At 38.9% G+C, this 26134-nt stretch overlaps 1 protein-coding gene across 21 annotated transcripts in view; it reads left to right on the forward strand.

Annotated features, from left to right (window-relative positions):
* The window catches only part of EYA4 (EYA transcriptional coactivator and phosphatase 4), a 365676-nt gene that overhangs the window by 41182 nt on the left and 298360 nt on the right, over positions 1-26134 (forward strand). For 12 of the 21 annotated variants that reach the window (XM_070376699.1, XM_070376704.1, XM_070376691.1 and 9 more), the window contains exon 1: positions 3722-4342. The exons of 3 other annotated variants lie outside the window; for them this stretch is intronic. The gene's annotated coding sequence lies outside the window, so the exon portion shown is untranslated. Of the gene's footprint in view, positions 1-3166; positions 3418-3721; positions 4343-10251; positions 10424-21211; positions 21237-26134 lie in introns of those variants that run through there. 6 more of the 21 variants (XM_005887740.2, XM_005887741.2, XM_070376692.1 and 3 more) reach the window with 5 other exon arrangements.

Here is a 26134-nt window from a genome sequence, read left to right on the forward strand (position 1 = left end):
ACTGAAAGCAGGCAGGACCCTGTTGGGCCCTCTGAGGTACAAATCCTTTCTACGTCCCCTGTTTCTTGTTTGTGGGAATTAGGCTTCATTCAGTCTCCTAAGACCTTTCCTGGATTTCAAACCATGACCCTTCTCCTTGTTTGGCCCTGGAATAAACCTTTCTGTACTCCAAACTCTGGTGTTTCAGTTAGTTTGGTGTCTGGCACATGAACTTGTGTTCAGTGTCTTATTCCATTTTCTAGCATAACGTTTGTCCTTACTAAAGTGATGAAATGGTTTCCCCTTAAGGTTACTTTAAAATAAAATAAAGTTTTGGACTATGAGCTCATAGAGGGCTTTGTTTTTTTAATTTGACTTGCTCGCAAACAAATGCCAGAACAGTGCCATACACACTTTAAAAATTAATAATAGATGATAACTGCAGGAAGGGTTGGTTAAAGGACTTTCTAATAAGTGAATCTTTTATTTCCACCAGTTTTCACTATAAAGTCATCTTTATTTTTCTCCCCCCACAACAAATATCCTTTTTCAGATGAAGTTATACATTCAAGGATATTCTCAATTCCTGATTCATGTCATATCAAACCTTCTAGTGTTTCTGAATCACTTCCGGACTTTTCCAGCAGATTTCAGACTTCAAAATTTTCCTCCCTGCATGTCATTTTAGGCTGTTTGAGCTTCTCCCCAATGATCTATCTTCCTCTCCTCACTGCCTTGTAGAACTCTGTTGGGTGCAGTACCAGACTGCACCAATAGATGCTGCCACTTCAGTTGGAAAGTTTCTTTTTCAGTGGCTAAGCTTTAAGATTGTTGAAGGGCGATTCGGAAGGTAACTGCTATTATCTTCCTTGAAAGTAATTTGGTTTTTAATTGTGGATTTATAAATTGTTTGCATTTTACAAGTAAGATATTAAGAAAAATAATAAAATTAAATTAATTTTCAAAAGACACTTCAATTTCAGATACTTCAAGTATATATTAGGCATGGAAATAATTTACTAATACAATAATTTTAAATGTAATAGCTAAAAAAAGTTTGGACTCAACATTTCTCTACAGTGATGGAAAAGGAAGGCTAGAAAATATGTTTTGGAAAGCCCAAGGGACCCAAGGAGTGTAAATCTTTAAACCAGTGTTTCTCAAACTGGTGTCAGATAATTTTAGGTGGTACAAGATAATTTTTTTAAGATAATTTTTATTTCTGTAAAATGACTCATTTGCAAGGTCATCCTCTATTCATGGAAAATTATATTGATTTTCCATTTATGATAATGATAAAAAGTTTCCTTTATCATATATAATTATATAATAAAAACAGCTTAAAGAATAATATTGAGTCAACAGTATTAAAGGTGATATGGCAATAATTATAAAAGTTACATTTAGTAGAAATGCTGGAAATAATGCCTTGTCTAAATATGCAATACACTTTTGCCTATACAACTTTAAAATTCTTAAATCTCTTGTGCTCAACTTATTTCAAAGGTGGACTGAAACGTGAGATTTTATATTACTCCTGATGACATCTATGTAATATACATAAATGAATTTGAAAGTACTAATAAGAAGTTAACTAATAGTGTGATATAATTCTAGTTTTTTTGAGGGAGGGTAACTTCTGTAAAATGTATTCTTATGTAGATTATAAAAAATTATGTGGGAGCAAAGTAACTTGAAAGCAAGATCAGTATTGCTGAAAATATGATTTTAGGAGTGAGTAAAGCAACATGCTGAAAACCTGTCTCTGTGTGAACATGCTGTACTAAAGTATGAATTTTTATTTTATCCAAATTATGCATCTTCTCACTTTTATTTAGGTCAAACTAACACATAATGTTTCATACAAAAATGAAATGTAAAAATCTGTGGCCTTAGGAGGAGAGTAGTACATTCAGCCTTGTACTTAATTTTTACATGATAATTACTATAGTTGCTGAGCATTCCTAGACAGTGAATGGTTGACAAAACATTTAAATTGCATATTTTGCCTGTAGCATATAAACTGTACTAAAATAATTACTATTTTTCCTCACTACTACCATACTAATAATAGCATGACAGTGGCTAGGAGTGGCCTTTGCGGTTACACAGAGGCTGGTTTGAATCTTAGGTCTGCCGTTTATTAGGAAGTTGCTAAAAATTCTGAGCCCTTATTTCTTCACCTGTAAAATGAGGAAATTAAGACTTGCAAAGTTAATTGAATCTACCCATGGATATTTCCCTCTTAAGTGTATAGGAGGTGGCATCCTCTTCAGGCCAAAATGTGCTCTTATCTGGATCATGGTTCAAATCCCCTTTGAGCCAAACCCACTGCCAAAAGCCCTTCTACCTTGAGAACCAGAAAAGGAAACAAGCCTGGCAGTGCCTAAGTCCTCCAAAATAAATCTGCAGGAAAGAACACCCAGTGAGTGATGAGTGCAGCAATGAGTACATTTATCAGTTTAAATTTACAACTTCACCTTTCCCATTGCCTATTAATTATTGTACATAATTCCCCACTGATCAAAAAATAAGTTGATTGCTTTTGAACTCGATGGTGTCCGTGTCCATTGCTTGAGACTCAGGTGAAGCAGAGGGTGAAATTTTTTCCTGAACTTTGTGCAAAATATAATTCGGTTGATAATATATCGAAACTAAATTTTCTTTGGGTGTCATTCCTACTAGTTTACTTGTAAGCTCTGGGGTCATGGCTCAGGCAGTTTGAAGGGCTGCTTGTTGAATATTAGACTTTGTGTTTATAGAGACTACTGGATTTATCTTTGGGAACATTCCTTGGGTTTCTTTTGGCCTCACTTTCCTTATCTCTTATACAGGATTAAATAACCACCATAGAGATGTGAAAATTATATGAACTCACGTGTACCATACGTGACCAGTGCAATGACTGCCACTCAGTAAATTCTCAACAAATCAAAACACTTTTAATCAATGTGACAACTAAAGATGTTCCTAACCTTGACAATAGGTTTTAACGAAGAGGTGATGAAATGGATGCAAAATTTATGTACTGTTGCTTGTCAACTTCACTCAGATCTCGGGTTGTGATCTCCACATGAGTGCATATAGAATATTAGATCCTACGTGGGTGTATCTTGCATGCGCAGAAGGCTTACGCAGGAAATGTCGCTTCAGCAATGTGCCTGGGGAGGCTCTGACGCTGTCTTGGAAGTCGGTCGTCGCAGCCTGACCTTTGGGCATCTGGGAGGGATGCCTACCTGCGCCCAGCGCTGGACGGGGGCCCAGGCCCTTTCCAGCACAGCCTATCCCCACGCTGCTCACTCTTCGTGCCTCGCATACATCTTCACGGAAAGGAGTATTTCCTCCGTTCAGAGAAAGTTCCCCAGTCCGACGTGGGGTGTTTTGTACTTTACATAGTTCGAAGTAGGCGAAGAAGTTCCTTCTCTCTTCTCCCTGGGGGTAAGTGGAAAGGAGTCCCGCTGGGCGCCCGAAGTCGTCCACACCGGGAATCGGGTAGCGACCGAGTTAGAGACAACTGGGGTGGGGGGGGGTTGCTGCCGGGCAGAAGCAGGTGGGCACAGACTGCGGTTCCCCGGTCCGGGAGGGGACTGCGACCGCGGGTCCCTCCCCTCCGCCCGGAGGTGGCTGCGGCCGGCGCCCGGCCAGTGGGGGCGGGGTGGGGGCGGCGCGGAGGGCGCGGAGATTACCGCGGCGCCACCGGGGACGCCCAGGGCCCCAGAGTGGTGCCCACGCGGGATCGCGAGCGATGACAACAGGCCATCGCCCGAGGTCGAATAAAAAGGAGTCGCTTTCCCGTGTGCCGCCGCCCCGCCACAGCCTGACCCCGGGGTGGGGGGGGTGCCCCCGGCGGCCTCCAGTGGCCGCGGGCGCCGGCGTCCCCCGCCCCCACCCCGCGCGCAAGTACGAGGCTGCCCGCCGTGCGGCGCACGCTCCGCCGCTCCCGGCTTCCGCGCAAAACTTCGAGCCTGGCCGCGTGAAGCTGTCGCTCCCGCTTCGGAGCGGGAGAGAGCCTGCAGAAAAGCCTGGCCGTGAGGACCTCGGTGGCTGGGCGCGCGCTCTCTTTTTCTTTTCTTCTCCTTTTTTTTTTTTTCCTGTCGCCATTGGGAGTTTTGGCTCCTCTCCTTTCCTCCTCCCCCTCGTAGCCGCTTCTCCCCCCGCCCCGTCTCTCCCCCACTGGTGTACGCTATTTGTTGAAGGTGGGGGGGGCCGAAGGGGATGTCCTCTTTTCACCAGAGGCACAGCGTGAAGGCGAAACTTCAACACTGGAAGGAAAGAGAATAAATACGTAAATACGGACGCACAGATCTGTTGCTGGGGGAGACACTTGAACTTTGGGATCCTGAGACGGTCTGGGCGGCAGGAGGTGAGTGCTTCTTATTCCGACCCTCTATCCCGGGGTCCGCATTTCAGGGATCCCGCAAACTCTCCAGGGAGAGTGCGCGCGGCTGCGCCGGGGCGATGCGCGCTCTGCGGGAAGGTGTGTGGGCGCCCGGGTCCCCGCGGTCGCGCCATTGCTGAGTACCCCCAGCCCGGGCTGGGGCCCGGGCTGCTCGGAGTGCCTTGGTGTGTTCTGCCTTGGAGGACGCCCTGGAGCCCCGAGGGTCCCTGCAGAGCCTTTTTTGTGCCTCGCGGAGCCCTCGCGGAACAGGGTGCGCAGCTCCATACCTGCACTCTATTCCCGCCTCTCAGAGGTGCGCGCTCCTGGGTCTCCCCTGCTTCCTTCTTGTGACATTTGTTACTTTGCCTAGTAGCCCCTAGATGTGCCAGTTGCAAGGATGCTGACCCAGGTCCCATAGAGGGCCCCAGGCGCCTGGGGTTTTCGCGGTGCTGGGTGCGTGTGTACGTTTAATGCTTGTGTTCTAAGCTCAAGGCACCAACCGGGCTGTTGGGCTGCGGCCGTCCCCCTTTCATAGTTTTTATGTGGCGTGGGCCGGATGTCTCTTGCCGTTTCCCAGGGTCCGTGAAACGAGAGGCGCCTTTTCAGAGGACACGCGTTCATTGGCCCGGGACGCAGATGCCGTAAGGAATCCTAACTTCTCCAAACGGAAGGACCTGACCCGGGTCGGGGGTAGCGGGTTTTCTCCTTTAAAAACCTGCAGTGTCTGGGGTGGCTGTGGGGCTTGAAAGGGCTCGATGCTTTAGCGTCGTTAAGCGAGATTTGGAAAGAGATCGTGTGTGTGCTTGTTTTATTTTGCGCCGCACAACAGCCAGAACTTTCGTTAGTAGCACTTGAAAGATGTCTCTTTCTTTCGTAAACAGTATTCGGAACAGCTTGGAGCAATTAGAGAATTTGCCGACCTAGTGCCACGGCTGAGCGGTGGCGAAACCAGAGAGCACGGTTTAATTTTTGTGATCCCTTTTCTAGTTGGGGTGGCAGCGTCTCCCCTCTCCACCACCTCTGTTTCTCCTGCTCTTGAAAGCTAACGGGGTTTGTGTTAGACGTGAGTGAGTGTGTGGGAGGATGTCGTTTGGAGCGCGTTTTTCTCTCCTCGCCACCGGCGTCTGTCCTCTGCACTGTCCAGCCGGCAGTCATTCATGAATCCTCATCCGAGGGCAGTGGAGGAAGGTGCAGGTCCCTCGGCCCTTTCTGCCAAGGTGGAGAATAGTGACGGGGCGTGTGTTTTGGTTTCAGAGCAGTTCCACGTGGAGCACCTCCGTGTGCGTGTATGTTGTGTACTTGATCTGTGAGGAGGTAACAGGAGGCTCGTGTTCAAACCCAGTGGGCCGTTGGCCATTAATTTGCTTTCCTGGCTGTCATTACAGACACTTCCAAAATCTGATACCTAAGAGAACCAACAGGTTAGGTTTCACATTAAGAGCTCATACTTAACAGTTTTCTTTCTCCCTTACCCCTTTTGGCTTGGCACCCTGGGATCAACGTAATTGATGGAGCAGAAACACGTCTTCTTGAATATGGCAATTTTGTTCCTCTTCTGTGCGGCTACTTTTTGCACTCTCGGGCGTCTGTCAGCTTCACTGCGCGCTCCTTCGGGACTTAGATTGGAGTCTTAGGAGCATTTAAGGATCGTGGGTTCCTCTTCCACAGCTCCTGAAGTTTGATTTATACGTCGGTGACTGTTAGACTTGAAAGTTGAGGATGGTATTTTGTCTGTTGCGTTTTTGGTTTTATTTCAAAACCGCCTCAGCACAAGGATTATACTTGATAACTTCACCCGGGTAGAATTAGGTTTGTCTCCCCCAACCTCTTTATTTTTAAAAAAATTATTTCTAGCCATTTTATAGCTGAGGAACGAAAAACTAGGAAGGGGGTTGGGCAGCGAGAGAATCCTAAAGCAAAATGTTTGATACATAGCAGGGTGTGGTATAACCTTATCCCAAGAAATAGATAGCAATAGTAAGAACAGGGAAACTACTTTGTGTGGAGCTAGGCTGCTGGAATCTGATTTTTGTGGTAACAATACCAAACGCAGATATAACTACATTCATTTTTTATTGTTATTATAAACCATAAAAATAGTTTGTTCCGCCTCATTAAAAGTTGTGAGCCATTCAGAGTCAAATAACTTTTTTTTTTTTTTCCCAGAAATGGCTGTAGGTGAGGGTTAAAACCTTTGACAGTTACAGCTTTGAAAGTAATGTAATTAGATTATCTGAAAACTGTTCCTTTTCCCCCCTGATTATTAGGGATGTATCCTTGCCTTTAATAATAGGTAAAGGTCTAAAATAATAGGTTTTCAAGAGATAGTTTTCCTTTGCCAGTTATCTGAAAATAGTACATGTCAACCTAAGATCACCATAATTAGCAATTGTTTCACAACTATAACTGAAATTAAAAGATTTACTTGATTATTCTTTTTTATGAATAAGTATTATACAGGATATTAGAGATTTAATTTCTCTTTTACACAATAAAATTTATATATGCACATATTTAGAGAATATCTAAGTATTATGTTCAAGCTTAAAAATTAAAAAAAAAACCCTGAGATTCGTATAAAAAGAATTTTGTATAAAAGCAATCATTATTCCTATTAAGAAATACAGATACTGCGTTCTGGAGGATTTGTAGAAGTCAGTTGAAAAATATTATCTTTTGTCAAAGTTTCTTTTTTGAGGGAAGACTGGAGGATCAGTAGTTCATCATTTTGCTATAATTTGTTTTTTCTTTCAAAAACCTCTTTGAGTTAAACAAAAAGAAGAATAAGACCTCCATTTCTGAAAGTTTCCTTTTTATTTATATTATGATTTGGGGTGTAAATAAATTTTACATAGCCACGGGAAATAAGGTGTCCAATTTCATGTTTTCAATCTCTGTTGCAAGCTCTAAATGACTGATGCCATGTCTAAAACTACATTTATGTGGCTTGGTATTTAATTTTAAAAAATTTTATGCACTGAAATGAAATTAGCCTGAAGTTTTAGAAAAGTAGAATGGTAGAGAACCCATGACTGTTATGAAAAGTTAGGATGTTGGAAAATTCACATTCTGACTCACAAATTCACTTACTTCACCTGGTGGAAGCTCACACTTTTTATCCAGAATTCAAGAAGAGGGGAAATAATCCTTTTCAAGGCTTAGTGAAGTGTTAAGTAATTTAATAGTGCAAGTATTTATTTTATTTTTCATTATCTTTTTCCCTCTTTTAGGTAAATGCAGGAACACTGAACATTCAGTATAAGCAGGCCCCCCTTTATCAGAAGTTTATTCACCATAGTTCTGTATTGCAGCTGCTGGTCATATTTCATGGAGCTGTTAAAGCACTTAAAACCTAAAATTAGGTACTGTCTGGTTGTAAATATTTTAGATCACTCATCTAAGAAACAAATAGAAGAGTGTATTATCAGAAGTAGATGTTCTGAATCCTCTCATTGAAGAGCGGGACAAAATGTATCAAACATTTTGTTATGTTTTCAGTATATAATATAATCATGACAGTTTCTTTTTCAAGTGGATATTAGTCTTACATATTCTAAACTCTTATAAAGTGCCTCCCTGTAGAGTATCTTAAATAATTGTATTCAGAAATACCACTGGGGGGTTTTATTACAGCAGTTACTGGGTGAATGCAATCCACAGCAGGAGGAATAGGATGACTTTCAGTGTACCTGCTCCTCTCATGAATTTTTCCCAGTGAACTAAGAAATGGCATGTTCTTTCAGGCACTCACTCTAGAGATGGGTGAGAGATGCAGTGGTGTATTTAATTGCAGTATGTGTGAGACTGCATTTTGCAGTCAGATAAGTTTTGTCGTGGGGGACACCGAAGATTAAATTGTACGCACAGTGAACTTGGCTTCACTTAGTTTGAACTTGAGTCGAAGAAAATAAACAAGAATCACATATTCCCAAGTAGTATAAGCAATTCTGGTTGCTTTTAAGAGGTTTGCAGACTTTGTAAACATTACTGTCACCTAATATTGCTTGTGGCTCTGCACATTAGGATATGCTTTGGTAATATACTGTTTTTCTCTTGAAGTTTGTGATTCTTACCATGTCCCATCCAGGTTTCTACTAGGAGAGTGGTACTGAAAATAAATATCACTACCCTTACTCCCCTAACTCCCCTCTTCCAGAAGAAGAGATGAAACAGATGAGTTTAAAAATAGAAACCATTTTAAGTTATCAAAACCACATTTATATGGTGGTTTAAAACAGTTGCAGAGTGTGTACCTCTAAGTCACATTGTAACCTTTGCTGTCATTGAAAGGTGCTAATTGATCTTAGGGCACTGACATAATAGTATAGTTTGATATTTGAAACCTTTCGGCATTGGTCTGGCCCTTTTCTTACCCTGAGATTTCAGTGTATGGCCGATGAAGAGTAACACCATGTTAAAATGTCAGGAATTCTCATTTTTTTCTCCATGTACATTTTAATACAGCAACTGATATTTTTAAAGCGTTTATGTATGTGCAGTAAGTAAATTTATTTTAATGTACTTCTGGGAAAGAAGGACCTATATTATATATTGTCATGTTAAGGTTTTTAAATTTTTTTTCATAGGTAAATTTTATTTTTAGGTTGAAATTTTTAGGCAAAATCTGATTGCTGGGATCACATTTGAATAGGTTCAAAGTGAACTTGCATTAAAGCAATACAGAATACCCATCTTGAAATTTCATGTATGAAGTATATGTTCTTAAATAAATGGAGATCTTAAGGTATTAAAAAAAAAAGTCACTTTAGTTTTTGTATAGTTGTAACCGTTCTGCCAGTGTGAGTAATTATGATTTTCACCATCAGTAATTATCATAGCCATCACATCATAGATGATATTTACTGAGTATTTATTTACTTTTTTTGCAAAAAAATTTAAGGTATTTATGTGTCTCAACTGTGCCATTTTTATTATTCCCATTTTACAGATGAGAAAACTGAGACTCAGTTATGCAGTAGAGTGGAGCCAGGATTTTAGCTCTGCAGCCTGAACCCTGATTCCCTATCCTTAAATGTTGCCCTAGACCATTTGGTCCCACCAGTCACACCTGAGTTCATTTTAGGGGGTGCCCACACATTTTATTTTTATATTATTAGTTATATATTTATTTCTAACATTACTAAGAAGATATGTTAGATTTCATATTAAACCTACATTTTCCTAGATAATGTTGTTTAAGGCAAAACCAGAAAAGGATTGAAGCAAAAAAAAAAAAAAAAAATGTAAAGCACCTATTTAAAGAAACATATTAAGTGACAGTGAACAAGTGCTAAGTTAAAATACCCAAAATCATGAAGGTTGATGGCAAAGGACTACAATTGGGAGAAACTGGTATTCTAGAAGGCTCCCTAAACGCTGGAAACTTCTGTCTAGATCTCTTCAATATTTGACTTATATGCAGTCTTTTCTTTTGCTTCTCGAGCCTTATCCTTTAGATAGATGTTATCAGTTTTACAGTTTTTCTCTTTTTGCCTTAAGCTTGAATGCTCATTATAAATCTCAGATGTTTCTGTTGAACCAACTAATGAGGACTGCATAATGAATTTCTAAAGGCAAGCTGAAATGATAACGGGGCTCACTTATATTTCAGAAATACTTTCAACTTACATAGATATCAGGCTTGGCATTTTTAAAGTTTTCCTTAGGTGAACATCCTTGTTCTGCTGTTAATAATCTGTTTTATAACTTTAATGTACTTTTCAAGGAAGCAGCGGTTTTTCTTTTGATTTACGTATTTAGCCACAGAACCCTTCTTTCAAGTGAAAGCTAACACTAAGCCCACTAGAGAAAAGTCCACTGCCTTCTTGAAGCAGGACGTGCGTGGCCTATGAATCACTCACCAATCCTTTTTCCGACCATTGGTGCCTCCCCAGGTCTCTGTAAGGATCGTGCAGTTTGCAAAAAAAAACGAACCTTCTGACGAAAAGTCAGTTCAGAGTACCTCCTGCAGTCTGTGAGAATGTCATCCACTAAAAAACCAGAACAGAACAACAAGCAACTCTCAAATACGGCAAAATATCTCCCAGTGTAACGCAGCGTCAAAAGGTGTGTCGGTTTATCCTAGTGTCATGTGGATATTCTTAGTTAACCTATCTGCAACTTTCAGTTTAGTACTGAGAAAATAAAAAGTAGTCAGAATGTTTCCCACATGGAATTACGGGTCTGAATGAGGCACATAAAATTTGTTCTTAGAAAGGTTTGTTTGATTAGAGCATCTTATTTTTTCTTTCTTCCTTTAAAGACTTGACAGAGACTCATCAGCAGTGGCATAAATTGACTTGACCTTAGATTTTCAGATAAATTATTGCTACCGTTTCTGTTATTCTTTCCTGCTTCCTTTTTAAAATGAAAGGGACATTTCTTGTGAAAGGCTATGATTAAATCATAAAAATTTATGTTCATATACCATTAAGTTTAATTCTGCTCACAAAAGCAATAGCATTAAATTTGAAATTTGATCCTTAATCAAGTAGGTCCACCACATAGCAAGAGGGCTTATTCTCTGCACGGTAATATACACAATTCACAGGCCTCTGCATATACCCAGTGGAGGGATCTATTCATTACATTTCACTTCTGACTCTGAACTCCCTCAAGTTAGAGGATTTGAAAGGACCTGAATGTTCCGACTAAGAGATGGAATATTTCTAACTTAATGCATGCAGTATGTTGAAAGCGATGATGACTTGGAAAGTCCACAGGTCTCTGAATTAGCTAATTCTCTTCACTTCAAATTTTATATTTTAATGCAAATGTGTATTCACATATGATTTTGACTCAAGTAATTCTAGCCAAATTGAATCACAGAGTGGGCAAGTCATGTTCCAATTTCCTTTTGCAGATTTTCAGTAATCTCAAATTGTGCTTCTAGTAGGTAACTTTAGAATCCAGACCTCAGCCAGTTGGTCAACAACCTCAATATTACTGAAACTTTGTCTGTGAACTTTAGGTATTTAGATGATGCTACTCTTTTTGCTTTTCATAGTCGACCCAGGTAGACTTTTCATTTAGGTCTGTTTTGTCATGTCAGTTGTTGACTTTAGTTTTTAAAGGCTCCATTCATGAAAATACTAGCAAAGTTCTGGGCACATGGTAAATACTTATTAAATGCTTTTTTCATTATCAGTGTTGCTGATGAGATGCCAAAATTACAATGCAACGAATAGACTTTTTTCCTACTCTGGATGATTTTGAAGGCTTTGGGACTTTTAGTCTATGATTATACTAATAATAAGTTCTACTTTTTCTTGGCATATACGATTCATAGAAATGGTTAGCTTGGTAAGTGAGTTAATTGTGGTAACAAGGTTATAGGTTTAATCCTCAGATGAACATACTAGCTATAGGGGGACACTTGTGCTACACACACTTGGTCATATTGTCTTTGTTGTCATAAGCATAGTTGTGATATCCTGACCTTCTCTCTTTGGGGACTACTCTGGTCTGTGCTGGATCTATCTCTAAGACTTTTCTGCTGTCCCAAGGATGATCAACCACATCTGTTCACAGTTTTTATCAGAACCCTTCTTGACTTAAAATTCTAAACAAAATAAATTCCCTGTTGCCTAGAGGGCATATTCTAAAATCCTTAGAAGGATCTACAGGACCCTTCAAGCTGAGAACTTTGCTCAAGTTTCCCTTTTTACCTCTCACCAGCCACTCACAAGAAATCTCTTCTCCAGCTGGGTGGAAAAGTGCAACCTTCAAATACACTCTGGTCATTTCCGCTGCATTTCTTTGTGCATGTGATTCTTTCTATCTGGAAGACATCTTTCCCTTCCCCCTGAAACTTTCTTTTCTACTCCTTTTGCAAGACTCAAGATGCAAAATGTTACCCTCTGACCACCAAAGACTGATCCGGATATTTCTAGTCTCCTTATTCCCAAAGAGCCTAGTTTCCACCTTTTAGCATAGCAATTGCCACATTGAAATGTAATAGGTTGCATGAGTTTAAATTCTGCTCTTGACTGAGAATTTGCTGATGCTCTTACTGGTATTTGCCATTCTATATTTCTAGTACTGGCACCCCACTCCAGTACTCTTGCCTGGAAAATCCCATGGACGGAGGAGCCTGGTAGGCTGCAGTCCATGGGGTTGCTAAGAGTTGGACACAACTGAGCGACTTCACTTTCACTTTTCACTTTCATGCATTGGAGAAGGAAATGGCAACCCACTCCCGTGTTGTTGCCTGGAGAATCCCACGGATGGGGGAGGCTGGTGGGCTGCTGTCTATGGGGTCACAAAGAGTCAGACACGACTGAAGTGACTTAGCAGCAGCTGCAGCAGGGGACACTAAATTCCTATTGAATCAGTGAGTTAAAAGAAATGGGGGTGAAGGCAGTGGTGGTAGCACGGGGGACAGTTAGCATTACAAGGCAGGACAGCCTTAGCCATGACCTCAGGGACACGGGGTATTGATCTAGTAGAATTGCATCTCTAAATTCAGGCCCAGCTTGTATGTATGATGTAGAGATGTATTTATATCACACATGACCATTGGTAAGTCAGTGATCTAGTGGATAAAAGGAGGGTCCTGAAAATCTCTGGAGATGTGAGTGTTTCTTAGCACTTGACATCTGAGGAACCTACTGTTCTGGCATAATGGTTAAGTACAAAGAATATGGACCTGGGCTCCTTGGGTTTGAAACCCAGCTTTGACACTAATGACTGTAATGATGAGCATGTTACTTAAAACAGGTTTTGCTTCAGTTTTCTCATGTGTAGTGGAATGTACTTCTTGGAGATCATGTGAAAATTCAACAAATAAATATCTGTGAAGAATTTAGAATAGTGTATGACTGATGTTGGGAAAGACTGAAGGCAGGAGGAGAAGGGGATGACAGAGGATGAGATGGTTGGATGGCATCACCGACTCAATGGACATGAGTTTGAAGAAACTCCAGGAGTTGGTGATGGACAGGGAGGCCTGGCGTGCTGCAGTCCATAGGGTTGCAAAGAGTTGGACATGACTGAGCCACTGAACTGAACTGAGCTGATGATATGAATACTAGCTATTATGAATGTGGTTGTCTTCCCTCCATTGAAGTATGCTAAATATTCCAGAGATATTTAGAGCTGAAAGTCATTTTTGGGGTCATAGACTGGGGATTAAAAATTGAGTCCCTACTTGGCAAATCTGAGGCTGGAGTTACAAGAGAAGACATTAGAAAACTCAGTTTTGGCCATTAACATTGCATGGTGTTTCTTTTAACAAATACTTTCCCGTATAGTCATCTAGATTTTATTTATTTACTTAAAAATAATTTTTATTGGAGTCTAGTTGCTTTATAATGTTGTGTTAGTTTCTATTGTACAGCAAAGTAAATCAGCTATATGTATACATATATATTTAAATTTTTAAAGGCTTTCATCTTTGTGGTTTCTCAGCTACTCTAAGCCATTTTAAGAACATTCTATAATGATCTTTTTGTTTATCAGTTCAGTTCAGTCTCTCAGTCGCGTTCGACTCTTTGCGACCCCATGAATCACAGCACACCAGGCCTCCCTATCCATCACCAACTCCCAGAGTTCACTCAGACTCACATCCATCGTGTCAGTGATGCCATCCAGCCATCTCATCCTCTGTCGTCCCCTTCTCTTATCCCTCCCAGTATCAGAGTCTTTTCCAATGAGTCAACTCTTCGTATGAGGTGGCCAAAGTACTGGAGTTTCAGCTTTAGCATCATTCCTTCCAAAGAAATCAGCCAATATTTATTTCACCAGTTGCTTTTTTTTTCCAGCCTGAAGGCACCAATTATAAGAATTTGTATAATTTTCCCAGGTGATGCAGTGGTACAGAATCCACCTGCCAATGCAGGAGACACAAGAGTTGCCGGTTTGATCCCTGGGAGGGGAAGATCCCTTGGAGAAGGAAATGGCAACCCACTCCAGTATTCTTGCCTGGAGAAGTCCATGAACAGAGGAGCCTGGTGGGCTACAGTTCATGGAGTTGCAAAGAGTCAGACATGACTGAGCATGGATGCACACACTTGAAGAACTCAGTGTAAACTTTTTTAAACGATAACACCACAGCTTGCTATGACTCTGTCTTTGCAGTCAGCAGGAGGTCATTGAAAGTGAAAGTGTGAAAATGTTAGTCACTCAGTCATTTTGACTCTGTGATTCCATGGACTGTGACCTGTCAGGCTCCTTTATCCATGGAATTCTCCAGGCAAGAATACTGAAGTGGATTGCCATTTCCTTTTCCAGGGGAGCCTCCCAGTCCAGGGATTGAACCCAGGTTTCCTGCATGCAGGCAGATTCTTTACCGTCTGAGCCACCAGAGAAGTTATCTCCATTTTTCGACTTAATCATTTGGTCCTTGGATTTAGATGTAATGATTATATGGTGAAGAGAGGCTGAAGGAGGAGGGAAGATTAAACGTTAATTGTCAGGGTTCTATTTGTTTTAACTGCTCACCTGGAATTGCTGCCAGGCACACCTGTTTAAAAATATGATGTTACTATTGATGTTGTGTCTGAATCTCTCAGTGTATTTAGACCAGTGTTTCTCAAAGTCTGATTATTGACATTTTGAATTGGATAATTCATTGTTGGAGGTGTGTGTGTGACTGACCTGTGTGTGCATTTTAGGGCGCACAGTGTAGGGTGTTGTGTGACATCCTTGGTCTGTACCCACGAGATGCCAGTCGCAGCCTTCCCTGATTATTAACAGTGACTCCAGACTTTTGTCACATGTCCTCCAGAAGCGAAATTGCCCTCAGCTGAGAAATCATAGTCAAAGTCGGTTTTAAGATCACTTGTTAAAGTCAAAAAATTTCCAGGCATCTGCATAAGAGGACTGTTACTATTTTTAGTTAAGTATGGAGAATCTTCATACATTCCTCCTAAGTTTAAACACAAAATCAATCAATTCTTATTGGCCTGTGTTGATAGATAAGCCTTACATAGAGAGGATTTACGGATGGCTTTATATAAATGGGAAATTTCCAGGTGGTGCAGTGGTAAAGAATCCCCCTGCCAATGCAGGAGACACTAAGAGACTTGGGTTCCATCCTGGGTTGGGAAGATCCCCTGCAGTATGGAATAGCAACCCACTCCAGTATTGCCTGGAAAGTTCCATGGACAGAGGAGCCTGATGGGCTACAGTCCATGGGGTTGCAAAGAGTCGGACACACCAGAGCATGCATGCCTTTTACACAGATTGGCTATTGTCAGCATATTTTTCTTCTCTGAAAACTGTGTATGAGTTGGAGGACCAGAATACTTAGTAAATTATGTCAGAAGTAGATATTTATTTGAATTACCTATATGACTATTTTTAAAATATTACTTTTGCTGTCAATCATTAGTAGATACTTTTGAATCATTTTTGATAATGACAATTGCTTATCTTTTCCCATAGATAAATATTCAGTAATAATAAACTTTTATTTTTAGTTTGTAGTGTCAGAAAAAGTAAAGTGTTATCTGTAATCACAACTGCCTAAGATTAAAATACTTTATCAGTTAAGTCATTTGTTCATTTGTAATGAGAAAGCTTCAAACGAAATACGCCTTAGCTTTCAATTTGTATCACAGTTTCAGGGTCTTGAGTTTAATAATATTGGTACAGTCTGCAGAAAGTAAAAATGAGCATATTGCACGTAAAAACTCCTTTGCTGATTTACCAAATCCAGACCTTATGTTCTAATTCTATAGGTTTAATCTTGGCATGCACATTTTGTCTCTGCATTGATATGCAGTTGACTACAAGTAAATGTGACTATAGTCAGAGTATTCCATCTGACACTTGCCTAGTTCAGGTGTCTATGAAAGGCTCTTCAAAAATTACTGAGAAGAACAAACTAGGAACATATATGTATTAACATGAAGTGAAGGAGGATAACTTTGCTTGCATAAGTTTTGTGTTGCATGTAAAAATTATTTTGGAGTATGAAACAATTAATACTATAAATATATGATTAAACTAATGTTTATGTGAGGTCTAAACAGGAGAGAAAATTTAAATCTCACTAGTAATTGCAAGATACTTGAAATTCCACGTGTATGTATTATCTAGTGGTTTTACTTTAATTGTATTAGGCAGGTAATCATGTTACCTGGAAGCGGTCAGACAGACCTAGGGATTTCACATCATTTACTAATTGATGCTCAAGCAGACAGGGCAGAGGTACTTGAAAACAAACTCCCTTTGTCTCTCTGTCTGTCTGTCTTTCTTTGTTACCTCTGCTTTGATTTATGCTTTAATTTTAGAAATGTACTTTTAAAAAGGAAACATGGCTGCAAATATAACATACTGTATGTGATCAAAATGTATTTCTGTTTTCTAGAAAGAGAAGGACTCCTCACAGCTACTTGTTAGCAGAGAGATGAAGTGGGTGCTGGGCAACCCAATGACAGATGGGGGCCCTTCCAGGAGAGTTAGGTGGGAGTTGTAAACCAAGGGCTTAAATCATAAGTTCTCAGACAGCAGAGGAGAGTTCTGCTCCACGCATTGACAGGAAGTCCAAAGAAGGCATAGCACACATCAAGTCCATCCAGGCACTTTATTCTTGACATTGAACAGGAAGCCTGGTAGCCCTTGAGTCATTGGAGAATAGCCAGTAAACCAGAAGTTCTGTTTTTCCAAATGGACACTCTTTGGGTTCATAAATCAGGGAACCCCTCAGAGAATTCAAGTCACATATTTGCTTTCTGAGGTTGATTTCTTTGTACAGTGGATACAAATGTGAGACTTACCTATTTTATGAATGCTCTATGGCATAAAATACAATTAGGCATTTCCTTTTCTCTCTCAGGTATATCCTGGCCACCATTGTCCTCCACTGCCCCAGCTCCCTTAACCTACTTGCCTCTTATGTTTTGCTGCCTACCTGGACAAAAAAAATCTACTCATCTTTCAAGGCTTAGCTCAAATGGCACCTCCTCTGGGAAGCCTTCCCAAAGCTCAGGCAGAATGAATTCTTTTCTCTCTGTAATACCGTAGCACCTTATGTGGGCTGTTAGTATAAGAGCACACTGTGCTGGGACTACTTTTACATGAGTATCTTTAGAGAGATTCTGAATGCACCCAGGGGCAAACTTTATCTTTCTCGTTCTGTAGCCCCAGTGCCTGGGGTATTGATGGAAAATCACTAGTTACCCTGTTGCTACGTGTCTTCAAAGGATGTACATCCAAAGCCAAACAGACTACAAAGAATGGATCCTGTTCATAGTTTGGAAGCGAATTCTTTTTTGTATGTGATCATGGAAGCTAGTTCATTGGTTATACTTTATTCTAACTTATATAAAGCTTTATTTGTACCAAAGTGTTACTGATATCCAGGGCTTCCTAGCAGAGGAAAAGATATGGCCACATGAACTGATATTTTGAACAAACTGAAATTAAAACGGCAGATTCTAGTGGAGGTTTATAGTTTTCTTACTTCCAGTTTTCTTTAGAAACAAACTTTGGCCTCCTGGGTTGATTTCTGTGGAGATGCATTTCATGTTATTTTGAAGAGTTTTTAGCCCTCAGAATTATGGATTTTATCCGAGAAGAAGTACGTTTTGTGTTTATGTCAATGTTTCAAAATATGGGGACCAAAAATCCTAGAGGTATCTGTTAAAAGTATATGTGGCCATTTGGTGAGAGAAATTCAGTCTGTTTTCAGTCATAATTTAGGAAGAAAAATTTCTGTTTAGTTTCTAGTGGTTTGTTTTCAGGCATTTTCCACAAAAAGATGAGCAAGACCCTTCAAAACCACCAGCTTGCTTATTTAGGGGAAGAAAAAAAGCCTTCTGGGTCCAAAAATAACATTAAATTAAAATGATTGTTTCCAATAGTTTCAGAAATTGTGGTTTTATTTCCTCGTATGAGTCATTTCTGAACGGAGTATGTGATTGTGCTACACTGTGATGAAGCCTATTTGCTTGGTATTTTTGTAGGTCACATACTTTATCAGAGAATCGGATCAGGAGAGGAATTTAGCCTAACTCTCCATTTTGCAGATGAATCCTGAATTAGAAATGTTAAGTGATTTATTCAAAAGGAAGCTAAAAAGAGAATCCTGTGCTGGAGAAACCCTAGTGCTCCCAACTCTACAACTTGCTGCCTTTTCCTTTCTTTGTTTGAGTTCAACAAGGAGTTGCAAATACTGGAATCAGACTGCCTTTGTATGTATCCTTCCGGGCCTTCCTGCCGTTTTTCAGCAGTGTACCCGTGGAGAAGTTATTTACTGTCCTGCTTTAGCCATAGTTGTAGCGTATGTCAACAGGGAGTAATAATAGCACTTGCCTCATGGAATGTTGTAAGGAATAACTGAGTTTATACCAGAAAGACTCTGAAAATGCTTGTATATACATACATATATATATATGCATCTAACACACACATATATATTGATTTAATTTCTCTGAATAAATTGTTGAGTATATTTAATATTCAAAAAAGGGCTGTTAACCCTGCTGAAGCAAGATTTTTTAATCAATCAATTTTTTAAAAAAATAAAAGTTATCGTGTGTTTTGTAACATATTAATATTAAAACAGATACAATAGGAGGTCCTGTGAGGGGTCTGACTGGAATAGGCAAGGAGAGAGACTTCTGAAATGCTGATAAAGCCCTTTATCTTGATCTCATTGATGGTGAGGTGTGGGTGTTGAGGTAATAAATACTTAATCGGTTGTCTACTTTTGATTTGCATATTTTACTGTGTGTATGTTATACTTTACTAAAAAGTTTTAAAATACAGATATATTTATATAAGCTAGATGAACAAAAAGGATTTACAGTGTAGCACAGGGAACTATATTAATATCTTATAATAAACTATGAAAGAAAAACATCTGAAAAGTATATCTATATATGCATAAATTTATATATCTCCAAATCACTTTGCTCGGCACCTGAAACTAACACAGTATTGCAAATCAACTGTACTTCAATAGCCTAGGAAAATAGCAGATATATTTAACACAAAAATTGGGTTTCCCTCACTTTATGTATCTCTTCCACATCCCACAAATGAGGACAAATGGTTGTACATTGGTGTACTTCCTTTCAGACATTTCTTTCTATACACGTGTAAATGTAAGAAGTATATGGGGTTGTAATTTATTTTTATTTTACATTTTTAAGCCAAAATAGATAATTGGTTGTCTTAAAACTTGCTTTTGATTTGCTGTATTTTAATAGTTTTTGAAATTGGTGCATGTGGTTTGGGGTACTTCTGTTTAATGTATGAATATGTTTTATACTTTAATTGATCTCTTCTTGATATATTTTTAGGTTGCTTGAAGATTTTTACTATTATAAAGTGTTGCAGTCATGGAGCTTATGTATCGTTTTGTATATCAGCCCCAAATTTCCATAGATAAAACTTTAGGTGTAGGATTAATAGATGAAAGAGCATGTGCATTTTGCATAAATGGTGCCAAAATACAAAGAGGGTCATAACACCATGTATCCTTGGGAGGACATCTTTCTCATAAAACCAAAGGCAATATTATATGCCAAGTTGAATGTTGTATTTGTGCTTTGGTTAATAAGATGGCTTATAGCAGTAAATTCCTTGAGACTCACACACTAAATGGAAGAATTCACTGATAAGAGCAAATATTCTGTTAACCACATATGTAACAAATCTATGTTATATGTAGTTAGTATCTCGCTTAAGGGTGGTCACTACTCCTTACATGCACACGCATGCTTAGTCGCTCAGTTGTGTCCACTCTTTGACCCCGTAGACTGTAGCCTGCCAGGCTCCTTTGTCCATGGGATTCTCCAGACAGGAATACCGGTATGGGTTGCCATTTCCTTCTCCACTCCTTACATGAATGATTATTAATATATGTATTCATAGTTCTTAAACCACTTGGTAGGAAAAAAACTCAGTGTGTATAACATTCATGACATGCTTTTACTTAGCACCATAAAATATTTATAAGAATTGTTAAGAGAAGCTCTGTTATTGTTGAGAACTTATGAGGCATGGTATATTTTTATTCTGTTAAGAGCCAACTATGTGCCAGGCACAGTTGTAAGCACCTTACATATATTACTAGAGCATTTGAACATGTAGATGAAAGGCTTAGACATTGTATTATGATAAATGAGATCACTCCATATTGAATGTGTTATTAAATATTACCATATGTCAAACTATCAACTGTATCTTATCGATGTTTTGATTTGTAAATCTGTGAAATGTCACAATCTAATATGAAAATTAAAGTGAAAGCATCAAAATTCAGAAAATTGCTATTCAAGTCCTAGCTAAATTATTATGACATGTGAAGTTTAAAGTGAAGTTTGTTAGTCAGTTGCTTTTCCTGTGAAAGTCTTATATGTAGAAAGTTCTATCTCCAGAATATTCAGTCTTATAATTTCTGGTTTATTAAGAGTCTGGCTAACCTTTAATGGTATCTAGTACCTTAAGAGAGTAATCCAACTCAGAATAATAGCTAACTGATTCCTCCCAGTGTTGGATAAATATTGCTATCAATTTTTGTGAGTTTTTTTTTCCTGCAGAATTTCCTGTTATTTTAAGGGATTCAATAGGACTTAGGCACATAAAACTGAAAATTATATTACTATGGGGAAACTGCTCTGTGCCTTTGAGAAAGAACTCTCTTGCTAACTTAAGTACTATATGTGTGTAGAATAGCTAACATTTTCCTCCCAAGAAATTTCATGTATGCAGTTAAAACACTCTTAAATTGATTAAGGATTTGTTATATATTTCCAGAAGCACTCAAGAGTACTTTTATGGTTATAAGAGTAGAGTGCATTAGAATGCCAGAAACCAACGAATACGCTAGAGGCCTTCAAAACCATGCCCAACATTCCTGACTTTACCATATAAACACGCGGGACAGTCTGGAAAAACAAAACAACTCCCCTTCTCCCAAATGTAGGTAAGCCTGTGATGATAACACTTCAACTGGCTTGAATATTAATTTGATACTTTTTCTGTTAGAAGTAATTTTTATTACTTAGAAAATGGAAGGGCAAAGTTATAAATATGACTGATATTTATTTCTCCACTCAAGTATTATTTTACATCAGATGTCACCAGTTACCTTTATACATTTTGGAAAGTGGATTATACAGCTACCACAGTATTTTGCCTATTAATCAGGGAAGTTAAAAAGTCTTTTATAAATGTTGAATCAAAACTCACACTGCTGTGAGGGAATTAAATTTCAAGCCATATACTCCTTTTATAGGGTGAGAAACTGAAGTATGGAGAAATTACAAGGTTTTCCCAAAGCTATCCACTGAGTCATGGCAGACATGGAAATCTATGATTCTGTTTGCCTGATTCAGTCTGAAACTTCATGAAATTAAACTTATTTATTTCTTAACATGTGCCTTAGGAGTGTTTCATTATTTACTTATTTGTTCATTCATTCATACATTATACAGGAAACTGTTTTGCAAGATATAGTCTTAATGTAGGGACTATAAATAATTTGAATTTATGTATCGTAGATAGTTTCTTAAAAAAACTCATTGTATTTTTCTTTTTCATGAACATGAAAAAAAAAAAAGAAAAGATTAAGACATTAAAAACTAAGTTGGATTGTCTTTATTCAGGCCACAGCAGATTCTGTAAGTGCCTGAAGCGTAGACACTGCAGAGCAACTCGATTAGCTTCTTCAGGAACTAATAGAGTTTGAGTGTTTGAACAAGAACTTGGCTGAAGCCCCAGGTAGATGTGGAACAGAGTAACAACCAGGAGAAACCACAGCACCCCTCAAAAGTACAGAAAGGACCAAGGTCCACATCTCTAACAACAGTATCTTTATATTTACTTTAATCAAGAGGGGGCCGGTTATTCTGATCCTCTCTCATCTTCCTGAGTTTCAAGTCTTATATTTTAAATTCTTTTTCATTGTGATCTTTTTCTTAACTAGTTTAACCAGTGTTTTCCCAAACTTGCTTCACCTGCTTCGTTTTTTTTTCTCCATTCTTTAAGAGTCATATTTAAAAAGCAAACAGTATTTCTGAGTCAGACCTCACTTCTTGATGGAACAGCTAACACCACAAGTAGCTTTACTTCAGCAGAGTATTGCATCTTCCCGCAGCACAGCACGCTGTAACAGAGAATCCAAGAAATATAGGGCTGCCATCTACCCTCTACCTCTTCTCCAGAGTGTTTGCTGAACACATTTTTGGTTGGTTTGTTTTCTTGCCCTTTTCTTGCAGTCCTGAGACTTAGGACTCAGACTTGGCTCCAGCTTTATGGCTCATCAGCTCTTCCCATGTTCTTTACCAGGTAGTGCTGAGGCCCAAGAGCCCTTGGAGCCCTGGGAATTGAACAGACCCAGGCATGGCCAAGACCTAGGCAAAGGAAACTTTCCTGCAGTTTAAAGATTAGTCTTTTTTTTTTTTCTTTTTTAATTTTTCTAAAGAAATAATTCAGTGTTAAATGAACCAGCAAACAAACAAAACCCCTCGGGTCTTTCTCAAAGGAGCATTCTTATAGCTTTGAAAATTTACTGTTACTAATTTCCATTTCATCTAATTGGATTTCTTTTCCTTTTTTTTTTTTTTGGTCTGGGTATGAATGTGATATTTGATATACATTCATGATGACCTGGGGGCTTCCCAGGTAGCACTAGTGGTAAAGAATCTGCCTGCCAATGCAGGAGATGTAAGAGACATGGGTTTGATCCCTGGGTCTGGAAGATCTCTGGAGGAGGAAGTGGCAGCTGCTCCAGTATTCTTGCCTGGAAAATTCCATGGACAGAGACGCCTGGTGGTCTACAGTCCATGAGGTCATAAAGAGTTGTACACAATTGAGCGACTGAGCACACACACACCAGACTGATTGATATTAATTTAGTGTCAACTTTTAATTGAATGGTTTGAAAATAATGATGTACACTGACCTATTTCATATCCACCTTCCATTTAATGCATTTCATAGGCAGATATGCTTTTGTGGCTGACTGAATTCCCTCTTAATTCCTATTGGGAAACAAGGACTTTCTTATTTAAAGATGTGGTCATATTAACTAGGGGTACTTAACTTGAGGAAAAAATATTTAGGGGTGACATAAATGATTGCACTTTTTAATATCTAGTGTATGAGATACTTATTCTAGTATCTTAAGAATATTAAGATATTTCTTAATATTTGATATCTATGTATCTGCCACACATAAAAAAGCAGGATTCAATTTCTGCTCTGTGAACAGACCAGAGTGGAAGTTCTGAAAAGTAGATTTTTAAGACTAATAGGTAAGGAAGAATTGAAAGAAAGAAAGAGGAGAAGTAGATGGTTCTATTCGCTGAATCTCAGAAGCTTCAAGTATTATGTCTACAAACTCATATGATCAGTCTTTTAATAAACCCCACTTACTTCTATACCCCTTATGATCCCAAGACAAAGAAGTAAGATGCTGTGAATTTCATTCATAGTCTCTGTCTCTCTAAGTTTGCCTTTAAAGTCATACTTTAGGGAAGCAAAGCATGGAATTGAACTGAACATAAGATTTATTTGAGATTATTTTCTGAATTCTTTCAACTTTGACCTTTAGGAAATTATTTGGATTACTAGATGCTAAATGGCAGATTTTGTAAATGTGATTCTATTGTTAATGCAGTTACAAAGTCAGTGGATGCTTTTATACTCTGATGCTATAGGGAAATTTGGGAGAAAAGAAGGTATTCAAACTTTCTTGGGAAAAAACCTTTCTTGGATGCCTCAATTAAAAAATCTGGGTAAATAAAATTCACTTTAGGTGTCCCAAATTTTAGGAAGGTAAAGAGCATTACATTTAATTAAATTCTTAACTATTATTCTCTATAGACACAGTTCAGGCATGAAACTTGTATTTAGGGAAGTCAAATTTACTGCTATATTTTATATCTCTCATATTTACTTTGTTATATATTGGATCCCCTACTCGCAAAATAAAAACCATGATTTACAGGTGTCATACCTTTATTTCTTTGAAATTGGTAAGACAGAAAACTTTAGAGGAAAAGATAGGTTTGTGTTGCTGCTATTGTTTTTGTTTTTATTTCTTTCTTTTATGGGGGTGGGGTACTTCCCGAGTTTTATCTTCTACTTTACAAATTGTTTCCTTAGCTGAATCTAATCAGCTGTTTATTTCATTCATTTCTCGTTTGAAATTTCAATGGATATATTTTTAAAAACACTTTTAAGGTTCTTTTCCAAATTTGTGTATTTACTTTTTGCGATTCGTGGGTCCTTCAATTTTGTTTCTATTTCTTCTTTAATTATTTTAAGCACACTTATTATATGTATGAGATCTTTCCGATTATCATTAATCTCAAATTTGGGGGTTCCAAATCTCCTGTTGTCGCATCTGTAGTCTCTGTGGTGTTTTGTTTCCTGGTGTAGCTTATCACTTTTGATGAATTTTTGTTTCAGAATCCTTTATGCCCTGTGGGCCAGTTTTTCATTTGCTTCCCTGGAGTCTAGGGAATTCAAATCTCTGGCTCAATCCTGATTTTAATATTTTGGCTTGAGGTTTCCATGCTAGCGATGCAGTGACAATTTAGAGTTACATTTGTGTGAGGCTGAGGTTTGATTTATCTCAATTATTTTCTCTTACTCTCTTCCCCAAAGCTCTTTCACCTGACAGACTTCCTCATTGAGTTAGATGACAGGATGAGTTGTCCTAGCTTCTCTTCAGTAAAAGAGACGAACTTCTCAGACTTCTTCCTTCCTGTGTTACCTCTTGCTGTTGTTTTCTGCCCATCTTTATAAATGAACATAAGGTCAGCAAAACAGTTATATGCAAACAGGGCAGAAAAAATTTTCTGCTCAACTTTTTCATATCACCAGTTTCTCCAGAATCCAGGTGTGACACCTGATAATTATGTTTGTCTTACTGGTTACATATCAGTTGCATTTGCCTGATAAAGATTTGTCTTTCATGTAATCCCACATATCCATCTTTTCTCTAGGCTTCTTTCAGTCGCCATTATCAGTCCAGGTTCTCCTGATTTCTTATTCAGATTATCACAACGGCCTTCAAGTTAGTTGCCTGCCCCTTAACTCCAGTCACTGGTCCCAATTTTTCATAAGTTGGAGGTAGATGTATTGTTGCAGTTATATCATATTTACCATTCATTTTTTGTGTTTCAAAGGTATCAAAGCAGTAATAACAAAGTGTATGTATTCACTAGTATTTAGCACTTTACTCCTGTTTTTGCCAATTCAGAACTTCTCAGCATTCTGTTAACACTGAATGCCAATTCCTTGCTCATGCTCTTTTCTGAAAATGTGTTCTCTTTTATGTACTCATCTATAATTCTGTTACTGTAAACTCAGTCTCTGAGTGCTAAAGAAACCAATCACAACTTCTTTGCTTTGTATAATGGCAAACTCAAAATAGGTAAAAGGTACTGTGGTGTTGGAGAAGACTCTTGAGAGTCCCTTGGACTGCAAGGAGATCCAACCAGTCCATTCTGAAGGAGATCAGCCCTGGGATTTCTTTGGAAGGAATGATGCTAAAGCTGAAACTCTAGTACTTTGGCCACCTCATGCGAAGAGCTGACTCATTGGAAAAGACTCTGATGCTGGGAGGGATTGGGGGCAGGAGGAGAAGGGGATGACAGAGGATGAGATGGCTGGATGGCATCACTGACTCGATGGACATGAGTCTGAGTGAACTCCGGGAGTTGGTGATGGACAGGGAGGCCTGGTGTGCTGCGATTCATGGGGTCATAAAGAGTCGGATATGACTGAGCGACTGATCTGATCTGATCTGATCTGAATCTCACCTGATCAAAATATCAAAAACTGTTCATTTTTACAAACTAGTGTGAGTTC

The sequence above is a fragment of the Bos mutus genome, chromosome 9 (assembly GCF_027580195.1).
Source record: "Bos mutus isolate GX-2022 chromosome 9, NWIPB_WYAK_1.1, whole genome shotgun sequence".
NCBI lineage: Eukaryota > Metazoa > Chordata > Mammalia > Artiodactyla > Bovidae > Bos > Bos mutus.